Here is a 27528-nt window from a genome sequence, read left to right as displayed (position 1 = left end):
ATGACGGACTCTGGTGCAGGTGCGACTTGTACGTAGACCTCCTGGTTTAGAGACAAAGACACTACCACTGCATTACAAGAACTGTGTGCAAACTTTTATACATTTGGAAATGGTTTGAGTTTGATGTGATGCTAAGATAGGCTGTTTCGTGTATGAAATGAACGTCAAGAGGAAGTGATGGATGTGGGTGTAGTTGCAACATTTAAAAGACATTTGAATAAGTACATGAGTAGGAAAGGTTTGGAGGGATATGAGCCAAATGCAGACAAATGAGACTGGTTTGGTTTGGCCACATGGTTGGCATGGACCAGTTGGTCCGAAGGGTCTGTGTTTCCGTGCTGTATGACTCTGTGACTCTATTCACAGGGAGGAGGAGGATACGTGGGTTTGACATAAAGGGGCTCCCATTCAAGATGGCGGTGAAGAGGATATTTTCTCTCAGTGCGCATGGGTTTTCAGAACTCTCCTCCCCAGAGGGTGGCAGAGGCAGGGTTGTTGAATATTTGTACATCCCACAGTTCGATGAGTTACATGATGGGCTTTGTCAGCAATCTGGGAAACAGACCCCAGGCCAGTTATTCACCCGACAGACTGGAAGTTGAAATAGGAAACAAGAAGGCCAGCCAGAGGGATAATGACTATTCCGATCAGATCTTCACTCATTGCATAATCACAGAAACACATGAACAGGCCTGAGGTCTTCACTTTCGGGCCCTGTCTACCTCTTCCAGGTCTACCCCTGGAAGGTTAAGATAGTCAATTATTTTAACTGCTGGGAAAGTCAGCTTTCCATGCTGTTACTGTGTAATAGTGACACAAGTGCTGTTCGCTACTAACAGAGCATTGGTGTTAAGCCAAAAAGATGCACTGCCTATTACGTATATGAGTAATGTGGTATATGAATTTCAGTGCTAGTGTGATACCAGGTATATAGATTGTGTTTCCCCATGATGGTATCAAACAGAATATTCCTTTGGCTCTTCACAACAGGCCAAGATATTGACTGCACCAAACAGGCCATGTCTAAACACAGTGTCCAATATTAGATGTGACTGCAGTTGGATAACAATTGTTAAATAATCCTGACTGTGCAAAGAATTGCCCTGATGACCAATTACAGATCGTGTCAGATTGGTGCTCTGTGTTGTGTGTACTGCAAATGAAATACATTAATACAGAAGGCCCTGTTCTTTAGAGACAGAAGGACTGTGCACACACACTGTGTTGTTTAGACTCAACACCAACAGATGGTAACCACTTGTTGGTTCATTTTGCTGGGTTGCAGCTGTTGTGTGTGGGAGTGCGTGGCAGACTTGGTGAGCACATCTGTAGCAAGGACTGGAGGCTCGAAGATTGGCGGCTCAGAGTCGATGAGCTGTGGACTCTGAGACACATCAGGGAGGAGAAGGGTAACTGGACACAGTATCAAACCCTGTAGATTAGTTACATCAAACTTGCTCCATGGTCAGGGGCAGGAAGTCATAGAAAAATAATTGTGGTTGTTGGAGGTCACTCATCTCAGCTCCAGGACATCTCTGCAGTAGTTGCTCAGGGTAGTGTCCTAGACCCCAACCATCTTCAAATGCTTCATCAATGACCTTCCCTACATCATTAAGTCAGAAGTGGGGATGTTCACCGATGATTGCACAATGTTCAGCATCATTTACCACTCCTCAAACATTGAAGCAATCCGTGCTCAAATGCATCAAGATCTGGACAATATGTAGGCTTGGGCTGAGAAGTGACAAGTAACATTCACGCCACACAAATGTCAGGCAATGATTATCTTCAGCACTAGACAATCTAACCATTGCCCTTTTCAAACTCACAGCCTCTACCATCCAGAAGGACAAGAACAGCAGGTGCATGGGAACCCCACCCCCTACAAAGTCCCTTCCAAGCCACTCCCCATCCTGACGTGGAAATATATCACCATTCTTTCACTGATCACTGGGTCAAAATCTTATAATTCCCTTTCTGATGGCATTGTGGGTCTACCTGCAGCGGTTCATGAAGGCAGCTCACCACCGCCTTCTCAAGGGGCAACTAAGGATGGGCAGTAAATGCTGGCCCAGTCAGCGATGCCCACGTCCCAAGAGTGAATGAAAAGAAGGGCCCAATGAGCTGAGTAGTCAATACAGAAACTCATGGAGAGATTTGGCAGAGCTGATCAAAATTACAAAGGCGGTGTTGCCAGAGTAAACAGGAAGACTGCACTGGGAGGATACAGATTGCTGGTCATTAGCAGGCCAAAGGGAAGATGCGCAGAATGCTTTTTTTAAAATTTGTTCATAGGATGAGGGCATCCCTAATTGCCCTGAGGGTAGATGAGATTCAGCCACAATGCTGTGGGTCTGGAGTCCCATGTAGGCCCGAGCAGGTAAGGATGACAGTTTCCTTCTCAATAGGATATTACTGAGGATGGATTTTTAATGACAATCATCATTGGATTCGTGGCTATCAGCAGCCTTCAGATTTACATTCAATTCAAATTCCATCACCTACTATGGTCGGATTCAAGCCCAGAACATTACCTGGTCTTTGGATTAATTGAATTGAATTTATTGTCACGTGTACCGAGGCACAGTGAGAAGCTTTGTCTTGCGAGTAATACAGGCAGATCACAGAGTTAAGTAGCATAGCTAAGTAAATAATAGGTAAACAGCGGCAAAAACAAAAACACAGGTACAGGCCAATGATAAGAGTTTGTGAGTCCATTCAGTATTCTAACAACAGTAGGGTACAAACTGTTTCGAAACCAACCAGTGCGTGTGTTCAGGCTTCTGTACTTTCTCCCTGATGGTAGAGGTTGTAGAAAAACATTGCCAGGATGGGATGGATTGTTGAGAATGCTGGCGGCCTTTCCTTGACAGCGGGCCTGGTAGATGGATTCTATAGATGGGAGGTTGGCCCTTGTGATTGTCCAGACCAAGCTCACCACTCTCTGTAACCATTTCCGATCTTGAATGGTACAGTTGCCACACCAGGTAGTGATTCAGCCCAGTGATAATTCCACTAGGCTATTGCCTCCCTCAATGCCATCACGACAGACATTATTTGATTATTGTCACATTGCTGTTTGGGTGAACTTGCTGTATGTAAATTAGCTGCTGTATTCTCTACATTACAACAGTGATGAACTTCAAAGGTAATGGTAAAGTGATTTGGAATGACTTGTGGCCAAGGTGGGCGCTACGCAAATGCAAGTCATTTTTGTGGATTCTGAAGAGTAACTGAGCTTTCAGATTGCCTGTTCCCTTAATACCTAAAGACTTTCAAAATCCAGAGTTGACGCAAATTCAAATTGCAGAGGTGTGGAGATAAGTGCTTGGATTTAAATGTTGCATATTTATGAACACAAGGTGAAATGTTTATGGCTCGATAAGGAAGGATTTGCTGAATCAAACCTGAATTTCAGAAGAGGCATGAGGGATTTCTTTTTTTCAAAAGGGAGTTGGTTGAAGCTGTTGAAATTACATTTCTCAGAGTCTGCCCCTTTTCCATGGAGTGGGGGTGATACCACAGAGACTACAGAGGATAGAAAACAGTGCGATTCTGAAATCGATCCATTAACTGAGCTGTTTTCCTCCTGGATTTTTCCCACATCCAGCATTGAAAGAGTACCAAGTGATTCGTTTAATTGAATTTGAATTTATTCATCATGGGACATGGGTGTTGCTGGCTAGCTCAGCTTTTTTTACACATCCTGATCGCTCTCGAGACGGTGTTAGTGGGCTGCCTTCATCAAACACTGCACACTGCTGCATTTAAACAATGGCATGCAGGTATTCTGCACTGATGGTACACTGAGGTAGCCCAGCAATATAAAACACCTGCAGACAGCAAGAATCCCCGTCTTCACCCACTACTTGCGGGTCTTAGAAATTCTCTCCAGGTTGAACCTTATATCCATGGAGTGATGCCCCTCACTTTTTGCAAAGGCTATGTTGATGGCCAATACCAGCTTTAGATGGTGCAAGTATGGAAGGAGAGAGGATCCGACCTGATTGGAAGCCACACCTGAAATTTAACCCAAGCAGGAGAGCTGTACCCAGCCTGCAAAAACGTTTAACCTTAAATATTAAAATAGTTGCAAGATCTGGGAGAAACGCAACAGCAATCCTAATCATTCACGCACGATTGCTGTCAAATAGCTGTTGGACCCAAGGGTCTGTTTCCGTGCTGTACATCTCTATGACTCTACATTGGAATTGTAACTGGATCTCACCAGAAAGCAGCTAACCATGGTTTTTGGTGAATTTCAGGGAATGTTTATCTCCACAAGGCCTGTTCAGTTTTTTCACTCCGTTTCCCAAACTCACCTCATTCCCTATGCACCCGTGGCAGCTTGGTCATCGTATTCACCCACTCGTCTCAAGCGACATTCCCAACACTGCCAGGAAATCCCGGGATCCCTGGCAATGGCACCACCTTTGAATTCCCCTTGTACACCCAGTCAAGCAGGTTGGATCCAGAGTTGCCCTTCACCATGTGCATACCGGGACAAAAACCACAAACCAACGCATCTCAGGGCACAGAAATGGCACAGCTGGCACCTCTTTGCACATACAAATATACAGTTTTACATCGGTCGCTGTTTAAACCACACAGTGTACCTGTCCTAATATGGACCAGACCAAACCCCCTCCAAAGGTAGCCTAGACTCAAAATATTTCCTTATTTTAAAGGTAAATGTAAAGTGTCGCATTCCAGATGCCATCCAACTGGTCGAACTACTCAATGTAAAGCAATTCACAATTTATTCATAGTTAGAACATAACAAAAGAAAAATTTAAAGAATTGGCTTAGTGGGAAGGCCCTCAAATGCTTAACAAGATAATAGACTCAGTAACTATTACTATTTAACTGTTCCAATATAGTAACATCTCATAAACACACCCTTGTCAAAGGCAAATTCAGAAAACAGATTGTTCATATGTAACTCCATAAACGACCCCAGCTTTTGCTGTAACTGAGGGAGGGAAAAATATAGCTTCCACCTCCTGGAGACACCAGCAGCAACTGCTACTGGAAAACTAAAAAAAACTAACAATCCTCGTTCTGTGGGAGCTTGACCCCACCCATTCAGGCTGCTTCTATTGTTGCAACTTTAAAATAAATCCCAAAGCCTCACAAGCTGTTTGCTTTATTGGTTTTCCAAATTGACAGCTGGGCACCTGTGTCTTAAAACCTCTCTTTTAAAAAAATCCTCTTAAAGAAACTGTATCATCACATGACTTAGCCTCATCCCAACTTACATCCCTCTGTAAGTCAGTGCAACTCTTTCCTCGTCACCCTGTGCAAGCCAGCATTTTATCACTGCTCAATGTGGAACTATCCCAGACAGGAAAGCCTTCAAATCAGTCACTTTTATTCAATAGCAGCAAAAGCAAAACAAAAAACACAAACAGGGGCTGAATTTGCCTTTGGGAACAGGCAGGGACTGCGTGTCGTTTGAGCAGCAAGGAATTTACAATCAATGAATGCTCACTGCACTGAGCACTCACCCACCGGATATTTGACACAGTGACCTTATGAACAGTTAGGTCGCAATGAGACAGTGCAAAATTGAATGAGCACTGAGACCTTTCTCGTCCCCACACCACATCACGCAAAAAAGACATCATTGCAATAACAGCATGTTGATAAATACCAAACAATTCAAGATGAGAAGGAAACGGTTGTGTACCCCTGTGCAGCCTATGAGATCATCTGACTCATAGAAGTGACTATGTTAAAGTCCATGACACAGCGTTAGATTGCTTGTGACCATCATTTGCACCCACACTGCATGAATTTCACAAGATGCACTGCCTATGGCGATAGTCCAGAGAAGGTTCACCCATGTGATCCCAGGTTTAAACGGACTGGCTTACTAGTAGCAGGTTGAGCAGGTTCAGCCTGTACTCATTGGAGTATAGAAAAATAAAAGACGACGTTAGTGAAAAATACAAGCTCAGTAGGAGATTTGACAGGATAGATGCAGAAAGGTTGTTTTTCCGTGTTGGAAAATCTAGGACCAGAGGACATCATCTCAGACTAAGGAGCTGCACATTTAAGGCAGAGAAAAGGAGGAATATTTGCTTGTAGAGGGTGGTTAATCTGTGGAATTCTTTATCACAGAGAATTATTGAGGCTGGGTCATTCAGCATAGTCAAGGCTGAGATTTTTAATTAATAAACAACCATAGGTACATGGAAAAAAGGCAGGAAATAAGAGTTGAGGATTATTAGATCAGCCATGATCTCATTGAATAGTGGAACAGACTTGATGGGCTGAATGGTCTATATCTTGCGGTCCCATGTTCAATGGTATGATTACAGATAACTGGACTGTGAAAGTGCCTGATTAATGCAAATGCCCTTTGAAGGGTCCATTCACACAAGAGAAGCACAATTTCTACAACAGGAAAAAGGGCCCTTTCATTGCTACTCCAGAGATGATTTTTATTCACAATATTAACAGTGATACTTCTGCCACTGCCAGAGCTGGTGAGGTTCTCCAATGTTCTCTGCGCCTGTCAGAAACTTCCTTCATCTGCAGTCAGTGGCTTTTAATTGAGTCTTGGATTTAATCTCTCGCCTGAGAAATGGTACTTGCAACGTACTCAATGCAGTGTGCCCTCAGCGCAGCGTACCCTTGGTGCAATGTGTCCTCAGTGCAGCATACCCTCAGTGTGGTGTACACTCAGTGCAGCATGCTCTCAGTGCAGCACGCTCTCAGTGCAGTGTACCCTCAGTGCAGCGTACACTCAGTGCAGCGTACCTTCAGTGCAGTGTACCCTCAGTGCAGCGTACCCTTGGTGCAGCATCCTCTCAGTGAAGCGCACCCTCATTGCGGTGTACCCTCAGTGCAGTATACCCTCAGTGCAGCATACCTTCAGTGCAGTGTACCCTCAGTGCAGCGTACACACAGTGCAGCGTACCCTCAGTGCAGTGTACCCTTGGTGCAGCATACCCTCAGTGCAGCATGCTCTCAGTGCAGCATACCCTCAGTACAGTGTACCCTCAGTGCAGTATACCCTCAGTGCAGCATGCTCTCAGTGCAGCATACACTCAGTGCAGCGTACCCTTGGTGCAGCATCCTCTCAGTGAAGTGCACACTCAGTGCAGTGTACCCTTGGTGCAGCATACTCTCAGAGCAGAATACCCTCAGTGCAGCGTGCCCTCAGTGCAGTGTACCCGCAGTGCAGCGTACCCTCAGTGCAGTGTACCCTCAGTGCAGCGTACACTCAGTGCAGCGTACCTTCAGTGCAGTGTACCCTCAGTGCAGCGTACCCTTGGTGCAGCATCCTCTCAGTGAATCGCACCCTCATTGCGGTGTACCCTCAGTGCAGTATACCCTCAGTGCAGCATACCTTCAGTGCAGTGTACCCTCAGTGCAGCGTACACACAGTGCAGCGTACCCTCAGTGCAGTGTACCCTTGGTGCAGCATACCCTCAGTGCAGCATGCTCTCAGTGCAGCATACCCTCAGTACAGTGTACCCTCAGTGCAGTATACCCTCAGTGCACCATGCTCTCAGTGCAGCATACACTCAGTGCAGCGTACCCTTGGTGCAGCATCCTCTCAGTGAAGTGCACCCTCAGTGCAGTGTACCCTTGGTGCAGCATACTCTCAGAGCAGAATACCCTCAGTGCAGCGTACCCTCAGTGCAGTGTACCCGCAGTGCAGCGTACCCTCAGTGCAGTGTACCCTCAGTGCAGTGTACCCTCAGTACAGCGTACCCTCAGTGCAGTGTACCCTCAGTGCAGTGTACCCTCTGTGCAGTGTACTCTCAGTGCAGTGTACCCTCTGTGCAGTGTGCCCACAGTACAGTGTACCCGCTGTGCACTGTGCCCTCAGTGCAGCATACCCGCAGTGCAGTGTACCCTCAGTGCAGCGTACCCTCAATGCAGCATCCTTCAGTGCAGTGTACCCTCTGTGCAGTGTACCCTCAGTGCAGTGGTTCCTCAGTGCAGTGTACCCTCGGTGCAGCATACCCTCTGTGCAGCGTACCCTCAGTGCAGCATATCTTCAGTGCAGCGTACTCTCAGTGTAGCATACCCACACTGCAGCATACCCTCAATGCAGTGTGCACTCAGTGCAGTGTACCCTTGGTGCAGCATACTCTCAGTGAAGCATACCCTCAGTGCAGTGTACCATCAGTGCAGCGTGCCTTCAGTGCTGCTTACCCTCAGTGCAGCGCGCTGTCAGTGCAGCGTACCCTCAGTGCAGCGTACCCTTCGTGCAGCATATCCTCAGGGCAGCGTGTTCTCAGTGCAGTGTACCCTCACTGCAATATACCCTCAGTGCAGTGTTCCCTCAGTGCAGTGTACCCGCAGTGCAGCGTGCCCTCAGTGCAGCGTGCTCTCATTGCAGAATACCCACAGTGCAGCACACCCTCTGTGCAGCGTACCCTCGGTGCAGTATACCCTCAGTTCAGCATGCCTTCTGTGCAGTTTACCCTCAGTGCAGTGCGCCCTTTGTGCAGTGCACCACAGTGCAGCGTACCCTCAGTGCAGCGTACCCTCAGTGCAATGTACCCTCGGTGCAGTGCAGCTTGCCCTCTGTGCAGTACACCCTCAGTGCAGCGTACCCTCAGTGCAGTTTACCCTCAGTGCAGGGTACGCTTGGTGCAGCTTACGCTCAGTGTAGTGTGCCCTCAGTACAGTGTACCATCAGGGCAGCATACCCTCAGTGCAGTGTTCCCTCAGTGCAGCGTACGCTTGGTGCAGCACACCCTCTGTGCAGCGTACCCTCAGTGCAATGTACCCTCAGAGCAGTGTGCCCTCAGTGCAGCTTGCCCTCTGTGCAGTGCATCCTCAGTGCTGTGTACCCACAGTGCAGCGTACCCTCAGTGCAGCGTACCCTCAGTGCAACGTACCCTTTATGCAGCGGACCCTCAGTGCAGCGTACTCTCAGTGCAAAGTACCCTGAGTGCAGTGTGCCCTCAGTGCAATATACCCTCAGTGCAGTGCACCCTCAGTGCAGCATACCCTCAATGCAGTGTACACTCAGTGCAGTGTACACTCAGTGCAGCGTACCCTCAGTGCAGCGTACCCTCAGTGCAGTGTACCCACAGTGCAGCGCACACTCAGTCCAGCATACCCTCTGTGCAGCGTACCCTCAGTGCAGTGTACACTCAGTGCAGCATATCTTCAGTGCAGCGTATCCTCAGTGCAGTGGTTCCTCAGTGCAGCGTACCTTCAATGCAGCATACCCTCAATGCAGTGTACACTCAGTGCAGTGTACCCTCAGTGTAATATACCCTCAGTGCAGTGTACCCTCAGTGCAACATACCCTCAGTGCAGTGTGCCCTCAGTTCGGCGTCCCCTCTCTGCAGTGTACCCGTGTGCAGTGTGCCCTCAGTGCAGTTTACCCTCAGTGCAGCGTACCCTCACTGCAGCATACCCTCTGTGAAGTGTGCCCTCAGTTCGGCGTCCCCTCTCTGCAGTGTACCCATGTGCAGTGTGCCCTCAGTGCAGTTTACCCTCAGTGCAGCGTACCCTCACTGCAGCATATCCTCACTGCAGTGTACCCTCAGTGCAGCGTACCCTCAGTGTAGTGTACCCTCAGTGCAGCATACCCACTGTGCAGCATACCCTCAGTGCAGTGTACCCTCTGTGCAGCATACCCTCAGTGCAATGTACTCTTGATGCAGTGTGCCCTCAGTGCAGTATACCTTCAGTGCAGAGTGCCCACAGTACAGTGCACCTTCGGAGTAGCACACCATTTGTGCAGTGTACACTCAGTGCAGCATACCCACTGTGCAGTGTACACTCAGTGCAGTGCACCCTCAGTGAAGCGTACCCTCAGAGCAACGTACCCTCAGTGCAGTGTACCCTCAGTGCAGCATACCCACTGTGCAGCGTACCCTCAGTGCAGCGTACCCTCAGTGCAGCGTACCTTCAGTGCAGCATACCCTCAATGCAGCGTACCCTCAGTGCAGTGTACCCTCAGTGCAGCGTACCCTCAGTGCAGCGTACCTTCAGTGCAGCATACCCTCAATGCAGCATACCCTCAATGCAGTGTACCCTCAGTGCAGCGTACCTTCAGTGCAGCATACCCTCAGTGCAGTGTACACTCAGTGCAGTGTACCCTCAGTGCAGCGTACCCTCAGTGCAGCGTACCTTCAGTGCAGCGTACCCTCAGTGCAGTGTACACTCAGTGCAGCATACCCTCTGTGAAGTGTGCCCTCAGTTCGGCGTCCCCTCTCTGCAGTGTACCGCTGTACAGTGTGCCCTCAGTGCAGTATACCCTCAGTGCAGCATACTCTCAGTGCTGTGTACCCCCAGGCAGGATACACTCAGTGCAGTGTACCCTCAGTGCAGCGTGCTCTCAGTGCAGCGTGCTCTCAGTGCATGATACCCTCAGTGAAGCATACCCTGAGTGTAGTGTACCCTCAGTGCAGCATACCCACTGTGCAGCGTACCCTCAGTGTAGTGTACACTCAGTGCAGCATACCCACTCTGCAGTGTACCCTCAGTGCAGCATACCCAGTGTGCAGTGTACCCTCAGTGCAGTGTACCCTCAGTGCAGCATACCCAGTGTGCAGTGTACCCTCAGTGCAGTGTACCCTCAGTGCAGCATACCCACTGTGCAGTGTACCCTCAGTGCAGTGTACCCTCTGTGCAGCATACCCTCAGTGCAATGTACTCTTGATGCAGTGTGCCCTCAGTGCAGTATACCTTCAGTGCAGAGTGCCCACAGTGCAGTGAACCCTCGGAGTAGCACACCATTTGTGCAGTGTACACTCAGTGCAGCATACCCACTGTGCAGTGTACCCTCAGTGCAGTGCACCCTCAGTGCAGCGTACTTTCAGGGCAGCGTACAGTCAGGGCAGCGTACCCTTGGTGCAGCATCCTCTCAGAGCAACGTACCCTCAGTGCAGTGTACCCTCAGTGCAGCGTACCCGCAGTGCAGCGTACCTTCAGTGCAGCATACCCTCAATGCAGTGTACACTCAGTGCAGTGTACACTCAGTGCAGCGTACCCTCAGTGCAGTGTACCCTCAGTGCAGCATACCTTCAGTGCAGCATACCCTCAATGCAGTGTACACTCAGTGCAGCATACCTTCAGTGCAGCATACCCTCAGTGCAGCGTACCCTCAGTGCAGTGTACCTTCAGTGCAGCGTACCCTCAGTGCAGTGTACACTCAGTGTAGTGTACCCTCAGTGCAGCATACCCATAGTGCAGTGTACCCTCAGTGCAGCGTACCCTTAGTGCCATGTCCCTCAGTGCAGCGTACCCTCAGTGCGGTGTACCCTCAGTGCAGTGTACCCTCAGTGCAGCATACCCTCTGTGCAGCGTACCCTCAGTGCAGTGTACCTTCAGTGCAGCGTACCCTCAGTGCAGTGTACACTCAGTGTAGTGTACCCTCAGTGCAGCATACCCATAGTGCAGTGTACCCTCAGTGCAGCGTACCCTTAGTGCCATGTCCCTCAGTGCAGCGTACCCTCAGTGCGGTGTACCCTCAGTGCAGTGTACCCTCAGTGCAGCATACCCTCTGTGCAGCGTACCCTCAGTGCAGTGTACCTTCAGTGCAGCGTACCCTCAGTGCAGTGTACACTCAGTGTAGTGTACCCTCAGTGCAGCATACCCATAGTGCAGTGTACCCTCAGTGCAGCGTACCCTTAGTGCCATGTCCCTCAGTCCAGCATACCCTCAGTGCGGTGTACCCTCAGTGCAGTGTACCCTCAGTGCAGCATACCCTCTGTGAAGTGTGCCCTCAGTTTGGCGTCCCCTCTCTGCAGTGTACCCGTGTGCAGTGTGCCCTCAGTGCAGTATACCCTCAGTGCAGCATACTCTCAGTGCTGTGTACCCCCAGGCAGGATACACTCAGTGTAGTGTACCCTCAGTGCAGCGTGCCCTCAGTGCATGATACCCTCAGTGAAGCATACCCTGAGTGTAGTGTACCCTCAGTGCAGTGTGCCCTCAGAGCAGTATACCCTCAGTGCAGCATACCCTCAGTGTAGTATACCCACAGTGCAGTGTACCCTCAGTGCAGTGTACCCTCAGTGCAGCATACCCACTGTGCAGCGTACCCGCAGTGCAGTGTACCCTCAGTGCAGCGTACCTTCAATGCAGCATACACTCAATGCAGTGTACACTCAGTGCAGTGTACACTCAGTGAAGCGTACCCTCAGTGCAGTGTACACTCAGTGCAGTGTACCCTCAGTGCAGAATACCCTCAGTGCAGCGTACCTTCAGTGCAGCGTACCCTCAGTGCAGTGTACACTCAGTGTAGTGTACCCTCATTGCAGCATACCCATAGTGCAGTGTACCCTCAGTGCAGCGTACCCTTAGTGCCATGTCCCTCAGTGCAGCGTACCCTCAGTGCGGTGTACCCTCAGTGCAGTGTACCCTCAGTGCAGCGTACCCTTGGTGCAGTGTACACGTGGTACAGCATACCCTCAGTGCAGTGTGCTCTCAGTGCAGTGTGCTCTCAGTGCAGCGCACCCTCAGTACAGTGTACCTTCAGTGCAGTGGACCCTCAGTGCAGTCTGCCCTTAGTGCAATATACCCTCAGTGTAGCGTAACCTCAGTGCACGGTACCCTCAGTGAAGCGTACCCTTGGTGCAGTGTACACGTAGTGCAGCATACCCTCAGTGCAGTGTACATCAGTTCACTGTACCCTCATTGCAGTGTACTCTCAGTGCAGCATACCCTCTGTGAAGTGTGCCCTCAGTTTGGCGTCCACTCTCTGCAGTGTACCCGCTGTGCAGTGTGCCCTCAGTGCAGCATACCCTCAGTGCAGCATACCCTCAGTGCAGCGTACACTCAGTGCAGCATACCCACAGTGCAGCGCACGCTTAGTCCAGCATACCCTCAGTGCAGCGTACCCTCAGTGCATTGTGCCCTCAGTGCAGCGTACACTCAGTGCGGCATACCCACAGTGCAGTGCACACTCAGTCCAGCATACCCTCTGTGCAGCGTACCCTCAGTGCAGTGTACCCTCAGTGTAATATACCCTCAGTGCAGTGTGCTCTCAGTGCAGCGCACCCTCAGTAAAGTGTACCTTCAGTGCAGTGTATCCTCTTTCCAGTGTACATTCAGTGTAGTGTACCCTCAGTGCAGCATACCCTTAGTGCAGTGTACCCTCAGTGCAGCGTACCCTTAGTGCCATGTCCCTCAGTGCAGCGTACCCTCAGTGCGGTGTACCCTCAGTGCAGCATACCCTCTGTGAAGTGTGCCCTCAGTTCGGCGTCCCCTCTCTGCAGTGTACCCGTGTGCAGTGTGCCCTCAGTGCAGCATACCCTCAGTGCAGAGTACCTCCAATGCAGCATACCATCAGTGCAGTATACCCTCAGTGCAGCGTACTCTCAGTGCATGATACCCTCAGTGAAGCATACCCTGAGTGTAGTGTACCCTAAGTGTAGTGTACCCTCAGTGCAGCCTACCCTCAGTGCAGTGTGCCCTCAGAGCAGTATACCCTCAGTGCAGCATACCCTCAGTGTAGTATACTCTCAGTGCAGTGTACCATCAGTGCAGTATACCCACAGTGCAGCATACCCTCAGTGCTGTGTACCCTCAGGGCTGCATACCTTCAGTGCAGTGTACCCACAGTGCAGTGTGCTCTCATTGCAGAGTACCCACAGTGCAGTACACCCTCAGTGTAGTGTACCCTCAGTGCAGTGTGCCCTCAGAGCAGTATACTCTCAGTGCAGCATACTCTCAGTGTGGTGTACCCTCAGTGCAGCGTACCCTCAGTGCAGTGTACCCTCAGTGCAGCGTACCTTATGTGCAGCATACCCTCAGTGCAGTGTACATCAGTTCACTGTACCCTCATTGCAGTGTACTCTCAGTGCAGCATACCCTCTGTGAAGTGTGCCCTCAGTTTGGCATCCACTCTCTGCAGTGTACCCGCTGTGCAGTGTGCCCTCAGTGCAGCATACCCTCAGTGCAGCATACCCTCAGTGCAGCGTACACTCAGTGCAGCATACCCACAGTGCAGCGCACGCTTAGTCCAGCATACCCTCAGTGCAGCGTACCCTCAGTGCATTGTGCCCTCAGTGCAGCGTACACTCAGTGCGGCATACCCACAGTGCAGTGCACACTCAGTCCAGCATACCCTCTGTGCAGCGTACCCTCAGTGCAGTGTACCCTCAGTGAAGCATACCCTGAGTGTAGTGTACCCTCAGTGCAGTGTGCCCTCAGAGCAGTATACCCTCAGTGCAGCATACCCTCAGTGTAATATACCCTCAGTGCAGTGTACCTTCAGTGCAGTGTACCCTCAGTGCAGCGTACCCTCAGTGCAGTGTACCCTCCGTGAAGCGTACCCTTGGTGCAGTGTACACGTGGTACAGCATACGCTCAGTGCAGTGTACCCTCAGTGCAGCGCCCCCTCAGTACAGTGTACCTTCAGTACAATGTATCCTCTTTGCAGTGTTCCCTCAGTGTAGTGTACCCTCAGTGCAGTGTGCCCTCAGAGCAGTATACCCTCAGTGCAGCAGACCCTCAGTGTAGTATACCCTCAGTGCAGTGTACCATCAGTGCAGTATACCCACAGTGCAGCATACCCTCAGTGCTGTGTACCCTCAGGGCAGCATACCCTCAGAGCAGTGTACCCACAGTGCAGTGTGCTCTCATTGCAGAGTACCCACAGTGCAGTACACCCTCAGTGTAGTGTACCCTCAGTGCAGCGTACTCTCAGAGCAGTATACCCTCAGTGTGGTGTACCCTCAGTGCAGTGTACCCACAGTGCAGTACACCCACAGTGTAGTGTACCCTCAGTGCAGTGTGCCCTCAGAGCAGTATACCCTCAGTGCAGCGTACCCTCAGTGCAGTGTACCCTCAGTGCAGCGTACCTTATGTGCAGCATACCCTCAGTGCAGTGTACGCTCAGTGCACTGTACCCTCATTGCAGTGTACTCTCAGTGCAGCATCCTCTCAGTGCAGCATACCCTCAGTGCAGTGTTCCCTCAGTGCAGCGTACCCTCAGAGCAGTGTACCCTCAGTGCAGCATACCCTCAGAACAGTGTAACTTCAGTGCATCGTGCCCTCAGTGCAGCGTACACTCAGTGCGGCATACCCACAGTGCAGCGCACACTCAGTCCAGCATACCCTCTGTGCAGCGTACCCTCAGTGCAGTGTACACTCAGTGCAGCATATCTTCAGTGCAGCGTATCCTCAGTGCAGTGGTTCCTCAGTCCAGCATACCCTCTGTGCAGCGTACCCTCAGTGCAGTGTACACTCAGTGCAGCATATCCTCAGTGCAGTGGTTCCTCAGTGCAGCGTACCCTCAGTGCAGCATACCCTCTGTGCAGCGTACTCTCAGTGCAGTGTACCCTCAGTGCAGCATACCCTCAGTGCAGTGTACCCTCAGTGAAGCGTACCCTTGGTGCATTGTACACGTGGTACAGCATACTCTCAGTGCAGTGTGCTCTCAGTGCAGTGTACCCTCAGTGTGCCCTCAGTGCAGCATATCTTCAATGCAGCATATCCTCAGTGCAGTGGTTCCTCAGTGCAGCGTACCCTCAGTGCAGCATACCCTCTGTGCAGCGTACTCTCAGTGCAGTGTAGCCTCAGTGCAGTTCCCTCACTGAGGGAAGAGATTGCAGAGCCATTGGTCTTGATTTTTATGTCCTCGTTGTCTACAGGAGTAGTGCCAGAAGATTGGAGGCTAGCAAATGTGGTTCCCTTGTTCAAGAAGGGGAGTAGGGATAATCCTAGTAACTATAGGCCGGTGAGTCTCACTTCTGTTGCGGGCAAAATCTTAGAGAGAATTGTAAGGGATAGGATTTATGAACATCTGGATAGGAATAATGTGATCAAGGATAGTCAGCATGGTTTTGTGAAGGGCAGGTCGTGCCTCACAAACCTTGTTGAATTCTTTGAGAAGGTGACTAAGGAGGTGGACGAGGGGAAAGCAGTAGATGTGGTGTATATGGATTTTAGTAAGGCGTTTGATAAGGTTCCCCATGGTAGACTACTGCAAAAAATACAGAGGTTTGGCATTGAGGGTGAGTTGGAGGTTTGGATTAGGAGTTGGCTGGCTGGAAGAAGACAGAGGGTAGTAGTTGATGGCAAAGGTTCATCTTGGAGTGCCGTCACCAGCGGTGTTCCGCAAGGATCTGTTTTGGGACCATTGCTGTTTGTCATTTTTATAAATGACCTGGAGGAGGGGTTAGAAGGTTGGGTGAGTAAGTTTGTGGATGATACGAAAGTCGGAGGAGTTATAGACAGTGAGGAAGGATGTGGCAGGTTACAGCGGGATATAGATAAGCTGCAGAACTGGGCAGAAAGGTGGCAAATGGAGTTCAATGTAGCTAAGTGTGAGGTGATTCACTTTGGTAAGTGTAATAAAAAGATGGGGTACTGGGCTAACGGTCGGATACTTGGTAGTGTGGATAAGCAGAGGGATCTTGGTGTCCATGTACACAAATCTTTGAAAGTTGCCACCCAGGTAAATAGTGCGGTGAAGAAGGCATATGGCGTACTGGCTGTTATTGGTAGGGGAATTGACTTCCGGAGTACTGAGTCACGTTGCAGTTGTATAAGACTCTGGTGCGGCCACATCTGGAGTATTGTGTGCAGTTTTGGTCGCCATACTATAGGAAGGATGTGGAGGCACTGGAACGGGTGCAGAGGAGGTTTACCAGGATGTTGCCTGGTATGGTAGAAAGATCGTACGAGGAAAGGCTGAGGCACTTGGGGTTGTTTTCATTGGAGAAAAGAAGGTTTAGGGGTGACTTGATAGAGGTGTATAAGATGATTAGGGGTTTAGATAGGGTCGACAGTGAGAATCTTTTTCCACGTATGGAGTCAGCTATTACAAGGGGGCATAGCTTTAAATTAAGGGGGGTAGGTACAGGACAGATGTTAGGGGTAGGTTCTTTACTCAGCGAGTCGTGAGTTCATGGAATGCCCTGCCAGTAGCAGTGGTGGACTCTCCCTCATTATGGGCATTTAAGCGGGCATTGGATAGGCATATGGAGGATAGTGGGCTAGTGTAGGTTAGGTGGGCTTGGATCGGCACAACTTCGAGGGCCGAAGGCCCTGTACCGCGCTGTATTCTTCTATGTTCTATGTTCAGTGCAGCGTACCCTCAGTGCAGCGTACCCTCAGTGCAGCGTACCCTCAGTGAAGCGTACCCTTGGTGCAGTGTACACGTGGTACAGCATACTCTCAGTGCAGTGTGCTCTCAGTGCAGTGCACCCTCAGTGCAGCATATCTTCAGTGCAGCGTACCCTCAGTGCAGTGTGCCCTCAGTGCAATATACCCGCAGTGCAGCGTACCCTCAGTGCAGTGCACCCTCAGTGCAGCATACCCACTGTGCAGCATACCCTCAGTGCAGTGAACCTTCAGTGCGGCGTAGCCTCAGTGCAGCGTACCCTCAGTGAAGCGTACCCTTGGTGTAGTGTACACGTAGTGCAGCATACGCTCAGTGCAGGGTGCTCTCAGTGCAGCGTACCCTCAGTACAGTGTACCTTCAGTGCAGCGTATCCTCTTTGCAGTGTACCCTCAGTGCAGCATACCCACAGTGCAGTGTACCCTCAGTGCAGCGTACCCACTGTGCAGTGTACCCTCAGCGCAGCGTACCCTCAGTGCAGCATACCCACTGTGCAGTGTACCCTCAGTGCAGTGTACCTTCAGTCAAGCGTACCCTCAGTGCGGTGTACCCTCAGTACAGTGTACCCATAGTGCAGCGTACCCTCAGTGCAGTGTACCTTCAGTGCAGCGTAACCTCAGTGCAGCATACCCTCTGTGCAGCATACCCTCAGTGCAATGTACTCTTGATGCAGTGTACCTTCAGTGCAGACTGCCCACAGTGCAGTGAACCCTCGGAGCAGCACACCATCTGTGCAGTGTACAGTCAGTGCAGCATACCCACTGTGCAGTGTACCCTCAGTGCAGTGTACCCTCAGTGCAGCATACCCACTGTGCAGCGTACCCGCAGTGCAGTGTACCTTCAGTGCAGCATACCCTCAATGCAGTGTACACTCAGTGCAGTGTACCCTCAGTGCAGCGTACCCTCAGTGCAGTGTACCCTCAGTGCAGCATACCTTCAGTGCAGCATACCCTCAGTGCAGCATACCCTCTGTGAAGTGTGCCCTCAGTTCGGCGTCCCCTCTCTGCAGTGTACCCGTGTGCAGTGTGCCCTCAGTGCAGCATAACCTCAGTGCAGTGTACACCCAATGCAGCATACCCTCAGTGCAGTGTACCCACAGTGCAGCGTACTCTCAGTGCAATGTACACTCAGGGCAGCGTACCCTCAGTGCAGTGTGCCCTCAGTGCAGTATACCCTCAGTGCAGCATACTCTCAGTGCTGTGTACCCTCAGGCAGCATACGCTCAGTGTAGTGTACCCTCAGTGCAGCATACCCTCAGTGTATAGTACCCTCAGTGTAGTGTACCCTCAGTGCAGTGTGCCCTCAGAGCAGTATACCCTCAGTGCAGCATACCCACAGTATAGTATACCCTCAGTGCAGTGTACCATCAGTGCAGTATACCCTCAGTGCAGAATACCCTCAGTGCTGTGTACCCTCAGGGCAGCATACCCTCAGTGCAGTGTACCCATAGTGCAGTGTGCCCTCAGTGCAGGGTAACCTCAGAACAGTGTAACTTCAGTGCATTGTGCCCTCAGTGCAGCGTACACTCAGTGCGGCATACCCACAGTGCAGCGCACACTCAGTCCAGCATACCCTCTGTGCAGCGTACCCTCAGTGCAGTGTACACTCAGTGCAGCATATCTTCCGTGCAGCGTACCCTCAGTGCAGCGTACCCTCAGTGCAGGGTACCCTCAGTGCAGTGTACCCTCAGTGCAGCATACCTTCAGTGCAGCATACCCTCAGTGCAGCATACCCTCTGTGAAGTGTACCCGTGTACCCGTGTGCAGTGTGCCCTCAGTGCAGCATAACCTCAGTGCAGTGTACACCCAATGCAGCATACCCTCAGTGCAGTGTACCCTCAGTGCAGCGTACTCTCAGTGCAATGTACACTCAGGGCAGCGTACCCTCAGTGCAGTTTACCCTCAGTGCAGTGTGCCCTCAGTGCAGTATACCCTCAGTGCAGCATACTCTCAGTGCTGTGTACCCTCAGGCAGCATACGCTCAGTGTAGTGTACCCTCAGTGCAGCATACCCTCAGTGTAGTGTACCCTCAGTGTAGTGTACCCTCAGTGCAGTGTGCCCTCAGAGCAGTATACCCTCAGTGCAGCATACCCACAGTATATTATACCCTCAGTGCAGTGTACCATCAGTGCAGTATACCCTCAGTGCAGAATACCCTCTGTGCTGTGTACCCTCAGGGCAGCATACCCTCAGTGCAGTGTACCCATAGTGCAGTGTGCCCTCAGTGCAGGGTACCCTCAGAACAGTGTACTCTCAGTGCAGTGAACCCTCAGTGCAGCGTACTCTCAGTGCAGTGTACCCTCAGTGCAGTGTGCCCTCAGTTCAGTATACCCTCAGTGCAGCATACCCTCAGTGCTGTGTACGCTCAGGCAGCATACACTCAGTACAGTGTCCCCTCAGTGCAGCGTACCCTCAGTGCAGTGTGCCCTCAGTGCACTGTACTCTCAGTGCAGCATACCCTCTGTGAAGTGTGCCCTCAGTGCAGCATACCCTCTGTGAAGTGTGCCCTCAGTGCAGCATACTCTCTGTGCAGTGTACCCTCAGTGTAGTCTGCACTCAGTGCAACGTGCTCTCAGTGCAGTGTACCCTCAGTGCAGCATACCCTCAGAACAGTGTAACCTCAGTGCATTGTGCCCTCAGTGCAGCGTACACTCAGTGCGGCATACCCACAGTGCAGCGCACACTCAGTCCAGCATACCCTCTGTGCAGCGTACCCTCAGTGCAGTGTACACTCAGTGCAGCATACCCTCTGTGCAGTGTACACTCAGTGCAGCATATCTTCAGTGCAGCGTATCCTCAGTGCAGCGTACCCTCAGTGCAGGGTACCCTCAGTGCAGTGTACCCTCAGTGCAGCATACCCTCAGTGCAGTGTACCCTCAGTGCAGCGTACTCTCAGTGCAGTGTACCCTCAGTGCAGCATACCCTCAGTGCAGCGTACCCTCAGTGCAGCGTACCCTCAGTGCAGCGTACCCTCAGTGAAGCGTAACCTTGGTGCAGTGTACACGTGGTACAGCATACTCTCAGTGCAGTGTGCTCTCAGTGCAGTGTACCCTCAGTGCAGCATATCTTCAGTGCAGCGTACCCTCAGTGCAGGGTACCCTCAGTGCAGTGTACCCTCAGTGCAGCATACCCTCAGTGCAGTGTACCCTCAGTGCAGCGTACCCTCAGGGCAGTGCACCCTCAGTGCAGCATACCCACTGTGCAGTATACCCTCAGTGCAGTGAACCTTCAGTGCGGCGTAGCCTCAGTGCAGCGTACCCTCAGTGAAGCATACCTTTGGTGTAGTGTACACGTAGTGCAGCATACGCTCAATGCAGGGTGCTCTCAGTGCAGCGGACCCTCAGTACAGTGTACCTTCAGTGCAGCGTATCCTCTTTGCAGTGTACCCTCAGTGCAGCATACCCACTGTGCAGTGTACCCTCAGTATAGCATACCCACTGTGCAGTGTACCCTCAGTGCAGTGTACCTTAAGTCAAGCGTACCCTCAGTGCGGTGTACCCTCAGTGCAGTGTACCCTCAGTGCAGCATACCCACTGTGCAGTGTACCTTCAGTGCAGTGTACCTTCAGTGCAGTGTACCTTCAGTCAAGCGTACCCTCAGTGCGGTGTACCCTCAGTACAGTGTACCCTCAGTACAGTGTACCCTCTGTGCAGCGTACCCTCAGTGCAGTGTACCTTCAGTGCAGCGTAACCTCAGTGCAGCATACCCTCTGTGCAGCATACCCTCAGTGCAATGTACTCTTGATGCAGTGTACCTTCAGTGCAGCATACCCACTGTGCAGTGTACCCTCAGTGCAGTGTACCCTCAGTGCAGTGTACCCTCAGTGCAGCATACCCACTGTGCAGCGTACCCACAGTGCAGTGTACCTTCAGTGCAGCATACCCACTGTGCAGCGTACCCACAGTGCAGTGTACCTTCAGTGCAGCATACCCTCAATGCAGTGTACACTCAGTGCAGTGTACCCTCAGTGCAGCGTACCTTCAGTGCAGCATACCCTCAGTGCAGCATATCCTCTGTGAAGTGTGCCCTCAGTTCGGCGTCCCCTCTCTGCAGTGTACCCGTGTGCAGTGTGCCCTCAGTGCAGCATAACCTCAGTGCAGTGTACACCCAATGCAGCATACCCTCAGTGCAGTGTACCCTCAGTGCAGCGTACTCTCAGTGCAATGTACATTCAGTGCAGCGTACCCTCAGTGCAGTTTACCCTCAGTGCAGTGTGCCCTCAGTGCAGTATACCCTCAGTGCAGCATACTCTCAGTGCTGTGTACCCTCAGGCAGCATACGCTCAGTGCAGTGTACCCTCAGTGCAGCATACCCTCAGTGTAGTGTACCCTCAGTGCAGCATGGTCTCAGTGCATGATACCCTCAGAGGAGCATACCCTCAGTGTAGTGTACCCTCAGTGTAGTGTACCCTCAGTGCAGTGTGCCCTCAGAGCAGTATACCCTCAGTGCAGCATACCCACAGTATAGCATACCCTCAGTGCAGTGTACCATCAGTGCAGTATACCCTCAGTGCAGAATCCCCTCAGTGCTGTGTACCCTCAGGGCAGCATACCCTCAGTGCAGTGTGCCCTCAGTGCAGGGTACCCTCAGAACAGTGTACTCTCAGTGCAGTGAATCCTCAGTGCAGCATACTCTTAGTGCAGTGTACCCTCAGTGCAGTGTGCCCTCAGTGCAGTATACCCTCAGTGCAGCATACCCTCAGTGCTGTGTACGCTCAGGCAGCATACACTCAGTACAGTGTCCCCTCAGTGCAGTGTGCCCTCAGTGCGGTGTACCCACAGTGCAGTGTACCCTCTGTGCAGTGTACCCTCAGTGCGGTGTACACACTGTGCAGTGTAACCTCAGTGCAGTGCACCCTCAGTGCAGTGTACCTTCAGGGCAGCGTACAGTCAGGGCAGCGTACCCTTGGTGCAGCATCCTCTCAGTGAAGTGTACCCTCAGTGCAACCTACCGTCAGTGCAGTGTACCCTCAGTGCAGCATACCCAATGTGCAGCGTACCCGCAGTGCAGTGTACACACAGTGCAGCGTACCTTCAGTGCAGAATACCCTCAGTGCAGTGTACACTCAGTGCAGTGTACCCTCAGTGCAGCGTACCCTCAGTGCAGCGTACCTTCAGTGCAGCGAACCCTCAGTGCAGCCTACCCTCAGTGCAGTGTACCCTCTGTGCAGTGTACCCTCAGTGCAGCGTACTCTCAGTGCAATGTACACTCAGGGCAGCGTACCCTCAGTGCAGTTTACCCTCAGTGCAGTGTGCCCTCAGTGCAGTATACCCTCAGTGCAGCATACTCTCAGTGCTGTGTACCCTCAGGCAGCATACGCTCAGTGTAGTGTACCCTCAGTGCAGCATACCCTCAGTGTAGTGTACCCTCAGTGTAGTGTACCCTCAGTGCAGTGTGCCCTCAGAGCAGTATACCCTCAGTGCAGCATACCCACAGTATATTATACCCTCAGTGCAGTGTACCATCAGTGCAGTATACCCTCAGTGCAGAGTACCCTCTGTGCTGTGTACCCTCAGGGCAGCATACCCTCAGTGCAGTGTACCCATAGTGCAGTGTGCCCTCAGTGCAGGGTACCCTCAGAACAGTGTACTCTCAGTGCAGTGAACCCTCAGTGCAGCGTACTCTCAGTGCAGTGTACCCTCAGTGCAGTGTGCCCTCAGTTCAGTATACCCTCAGTGCAGCATACCCTCAGTGCTGTGTACGCTCAGGCAGCATACACTCAGTACAGTGTCCCCTCAGTGCAGCGTACCCTCAGTGCAGTGTGCCCTCAGTGCACTGTACCCTCATTGCAGTGTACTCTCAGTGCAGCATACCCTCTGTGAAGTGTGCCCTCAGTGCAGCATACCCTCTGTGAAGTGTGCCCTCAGTGCAGCATACTCTCTGTGCAGTGTACCCTCAGTGTAGTCTGCACTCAGTGCAACGTGCTCTCAGTGCAGTGTACCCTCAGTGCAGCATACCCTCAGAACAGTGTAACCTCAGTGCATTGTGCCCTCAGTGCAGCGTACACTCAGTGCGGCATACCCACAGTGCAGCGCACACTCAGTCCAGCATACCCTCTGTGCAGCGTACCCTCAGTGCAGTGTACACTCAGTGCAGCATACCCTCTGTGCAGTGTACACTCAGTGCAGCATATCTTCAGTGCAGCGTATCCTCAGTGCAGCGTACCCTCAGTGCAGGGTACCCTCAGTGCAGTGTACCCTCAGTGCAGCATACCCTCAGTGCAGTGTACCCTCAGTGCAGCGTACTCTCAGTGCAGTGTACCCTCAGTGCAGCATACCCTCAGTGCAGCGTACCCTCAGTGCAGCGTACCCTCAGTGCAGCGTACCCTCAGTGAAGCGTAACCTTGGTGCAGTGTACACGTGGTACAGCATACTCTCAGTGCAGTGTGCTCTCAGTGCAGTGTACCCTCAGTGCAGCATATCTTCAGTGCAGCGTACCCTCAGTGCAGTGTGCTCTCAGTGCAGTGTACCCTCAGTGCAGCATATCTTCAGTGCAGCATACCCTCAGTGCAGCGTACCCTCAGGGCAGTGCACCCTCAGTGCAGCATACCCACTGTGCAGTATACCCTCAGTGCAGTGAACCTTCAGTGCGGCGTAGCCTCAGTGCAGCGTACCCTCAGTGAAGCATACCTTTGGTGTAGTGTACACGTAGTGCAGCATACGCTCAGTGCAGGGTGCTCTCAGTGCAGCGGACCCTCAGTACAGTGTACCTTCAGTGCAGCGTATCCTCTTTGCAGTGTACCCTCAGTGCAGCATACCCACTGTGCAGTGTACCCTCAGTATAGCATACCCACTGTGCAGTGTACCCTCAGTGCAGTGTACCTTAAGTCAAGCGTACCCTCAGTGCGGTGTACCCTCAGTGCAGTGTACCCTCAGTGCAGCATACCCACTGTGCAGTGTACCTTCAGTGCAGTGTACCTTCAGTCAAGCGTACCCTCAGTGCGGTGTACCCTCAGTACAGTGTACCCTCAGTACAGTGTACCCTCTGTGCAGCGTACCCTCAGTGCAGTGTACCTTCAGTGCAGCGTAACCTCAGTGCAGCATACCCTCTGTGCAGCATACCCTCAGTGCAATGTACTCTTGATGCAGTGTACCTTCAGTGCAGCATACCCACTGTGCAGTGTACCCTCAGTGCAGTGTACCCTCAGTGCAGTGTACCCTCAGTGCAGCATACCCACTGTGCAGCGTACCCACAGTGCAGTGTACCTTCAGTGCAGCATACCCTCAATGCAGTGTACACTCAGTGCAGTGTACCCTCAGTGCAGCGTACCTTCAGTGCAGCATACCCTCAGTGCAGCATATCCTCTGTGAAGTGTGCCCTCAGTTCGGCGTCCCCTCTCTGCAGTGTACCCGTGTGCAGTGTGCCCTCAGTGCAGCATAACCTCAGTGCAGTGTACACCCAATGCAGCATACCCTCAGTGCAGTGTACCCTCAGTGCAGCGTACTCTCAGTGCAATGTACATTCAGTGCAGCGTACCCTCAGTGCAGTTTACCCTCAGTGCAGTGTGCCCTCAGTGCAGTATACCCTCAGTGCAGCATACTCTCAGTGCTGTGTACCCTCAGGCAGCATACGCTCAGTGCAGTGTACCCTCAGTGCAGCATACCCTCAGTGTAGTGTACCCTCAGTGCAGCATGGTCTCAGTGCATGATACCCTCAGAGGAGCATACCCTCAGTGTAGTGTACCCTCAGTGTAGTGTACCCTCAGTGCAGTGTGCCCTCAGAGCAGTATACCCTCAGTGCAGCATACCCACAGTATAGCATACCCTCAGTGCAGTGTACCATCAGTGCAGTATACCCTCAGTGCAGAATCCCCTCAGTGCTGTGTACCCTCAGGGCAGCATACCCTCAGTGCAGTGTGCCCTCAGTGCAGGGTACCCTCAGAACAGTGTACTCTCAGTGCAGTGAATCCTCAGTGCAGCATACTCTTAGTGCAGTGTACCCTCAGTGCAGTGTGCCCTCAGTGCAGTATACCCTCAGTGCAGCATACCCTCAGTGCTGTGTACGCTCAGGCAGCATACACTCAGTACAGTGTCCCCTCAGTGCAGTGTACCCTCAGTGCGGTGTACCCACAGTGCAGTGTACCCTCTGTGCAGTGTACCCTCAGTGCGGTGTACACACTGTGCAGTGTAACCTCAGTGCAGTTCACCCTCAGTGCAGTGTACCTTCAGGGCAGCGTACAGTCAGGGCAGCGTACCCTTGGTGCAGCATCCTCTCAGTGAAGTGTACCCTCAGTGCAACCTACCGTCAGTGCAGTGTACCCTCAGTGCAGCATACCCAATGTGCAGCGTACCCGCAGTGCAGTGTACACACAGTGCAGCGTACCTTCAGTGCAGAATACCCTCAGTGCAGTGTACACTCAGTGCAGTGTACCCTCAGTGCAGCGTACCCTCAGTGCAGCGTACCTTCAGTGCAGCGAACCCTCAGTGCAGCCTACCCTCAGTGCAGTGTACCCTCTGTGCAGTGTACCCTCAGTGCAGTGTACCTTCAGTGCAGCGTAACCTCAGTGCAGCATACCCTCTGTGCAGCATACCCTCAGTGCAATGTACTCTTGATGCAGTGTACCTTCAGTGCAGACTGCCCACAGTGCAGTGAACCCTCGGAGCAGCACACTATCTGTGCAGAGTACAGTCAGTGCAGCATACCCACTGTGCAGTGTACCCTCAGTGCAGTGTACCCTCAGTGCACTGTACCCTCAGTGCAGCATACCCACTGTGCAGCATACCCTCAGTGCAGTGTACCCTCAGTGCAGTGTACCCTCAGTGCAGCATACCCACTGTGCAGCGTACCCGCAGTGCAGTGTACCTTCAGTGCAGCATACCCACTTTGCAGCGTACCCGCAGTGCAGTGTACCCTCAGTGCAGCGTACCTTCAGTGCAGCATACCCTCAGTGCAGCATACCCTCAGTGCTGTGTACGCTCAGGCAGCATACACTCAGTACAGTGTCCCCTCAGTGCAGTGTACCCTCAGTGCAGGGTACCCACAGTGCAGTGTACCCTCTGTGCAGTGTACCCTCAGTGCGGTGTACCCACTGTGCAGTGTAACCTCAGTGCAGTGCACCCTCAGTGCAGTGTACCTTCAGGGCAGCGTACAGTCAGGGCAGCGTACCCTTGGTGCAGCATCCTCTCAGTGAAGCGTACCCTCAGTGCAACGTACCTTCAGTGCAGCGTATACTCAGTGCAGCATACCCACTGTGCAGTGTACCCTCTGTGCAGTGTACACTCAGTGCAGTGTACACTCAGTGCAGCATATCTTCAGTGCAGCGTACCCTCAGTGCAGGGTACCCTCAGTGCAGTGTACCCTCAGTGCAGCATATCTTCAGTGCAGCGTACCCTCAGTGCAGCGTACCCTCAGTGCAGCGTACCCTCAGTGAAGCGTACCCTTGGTGCAGTGTACACGTGGTACAGCACACTCTCAGTGCAGTGTGCTCTCAGTGCAGTGTACCCTCAGTGCAACGTACCTTCAGTGCAGTGTCCCCTCAGTGCAGCATACCCACTGTGCAGTGTACCCTCTGTGCAGTGTACACTCAGTGCAGTGTACACTCAGTGCAGCATATCTTCAGTGCAGCGTACCCTCAGTGCAGGGTACCCTCAGTGCAGTGTACCCTCAGTGCAGCATATCTTCAGTGCAGCGTACCCTCAGTGCAGCGTGCCTTCAGTGCAGTGTACCCTCAGTGCAGCATATCTTCAGTGCAGCGTACCCTCAGTGCAGCGTACCCTCAGTGAAGCGTACCCTTGGTGCAGTGTACACGTGGTACAGCACACTCTCAGTGCAGTGTGCTCTCAGTGCAGTGTACCCTCAGTGCAGCATATCTTCAGTGCAGTGTACACCCAATGGAGCATACCCTCAGTGCAGTGTACCCTCAGTGCAGCGTACTCTCAGTGCAATAAACCCTCAGTGCAGCATACCCTCAGTGCAGTGTACCCTCAGTGCAGCGTACTCTCAGTGCAATATACCCTCAGTGCAGCATACCCTCAGTGCAGTGCACCCTCAGTGCAGCATACCCACTGTGCAGCATACCCTCAGTGCAGTGAACCTTCAGTGCGGCGTAGCCTCAGTGCAGCGTACCCTCAGTGTAGCATACCCTTGGTGTAGTGTACACGTAGTGCAGCATACGCTCAGTGCAGGGTGCTCTCAGTGCAGCGTACCCTCAGTACAGTGTACCTTCAGTGCAGCGTATCCTCTTTGCAGTGTACCCTCAGTGCAGCGTACCCACTGTGCAGTGTACCCTCAGTGCAGTGTACCCTCAGTGCAGCATACCCACTGTGCAGTGTACCCTCAGTGCAGTGTACCTTCAGTCAAGCGTACCCTCAGTGCGGTGTACCCTCAGTACAGTGTACCCTCTGTGCAGCGTACCCTCAGTGCAGTGTACCTTCAGTGCAGCATAACCTCAGTGCAGCATACCCTCTGTGCAGCATACCCTCAGTGCAATGTACTCTTGATGCAGTGTACCTTCAGTGCAGACTGCCCACAGTGCAGTGA

At 52.1% G+C, this 27528-nt stretch overlaps 1 pseudogene; it reads left to right on the top strand.

The window, feature by feature from the left end:
- Positions 1-27528, top strand: LOC148152011 (uncharacterized; annotated as a pseudogene).

The sequence above is a fragment of the Chiloscyllium plagiosum genome, unplaced genomic scaffold (assembly GCF_037043375.1).
Source record: "Chiloscyllium plagiosum isolate Xiang-an unplaced genomic scaffold, Cpla_swu_hap1 HiC_scaffold_2, whole genome shotgun sequence".
Classification (NCBI taxonomy): Eukaryota; Metazoa; Chordata; class Chondrichthyes; order Orectolobiformes; family Hemiscylliidae; genus Chiloscyllium; species Chiloscyllium plagiosum.
Note: the sequence above shows the minus strand (reverse complement) of the source record. Positions and strands in the feature narration are given on the sequence as shown.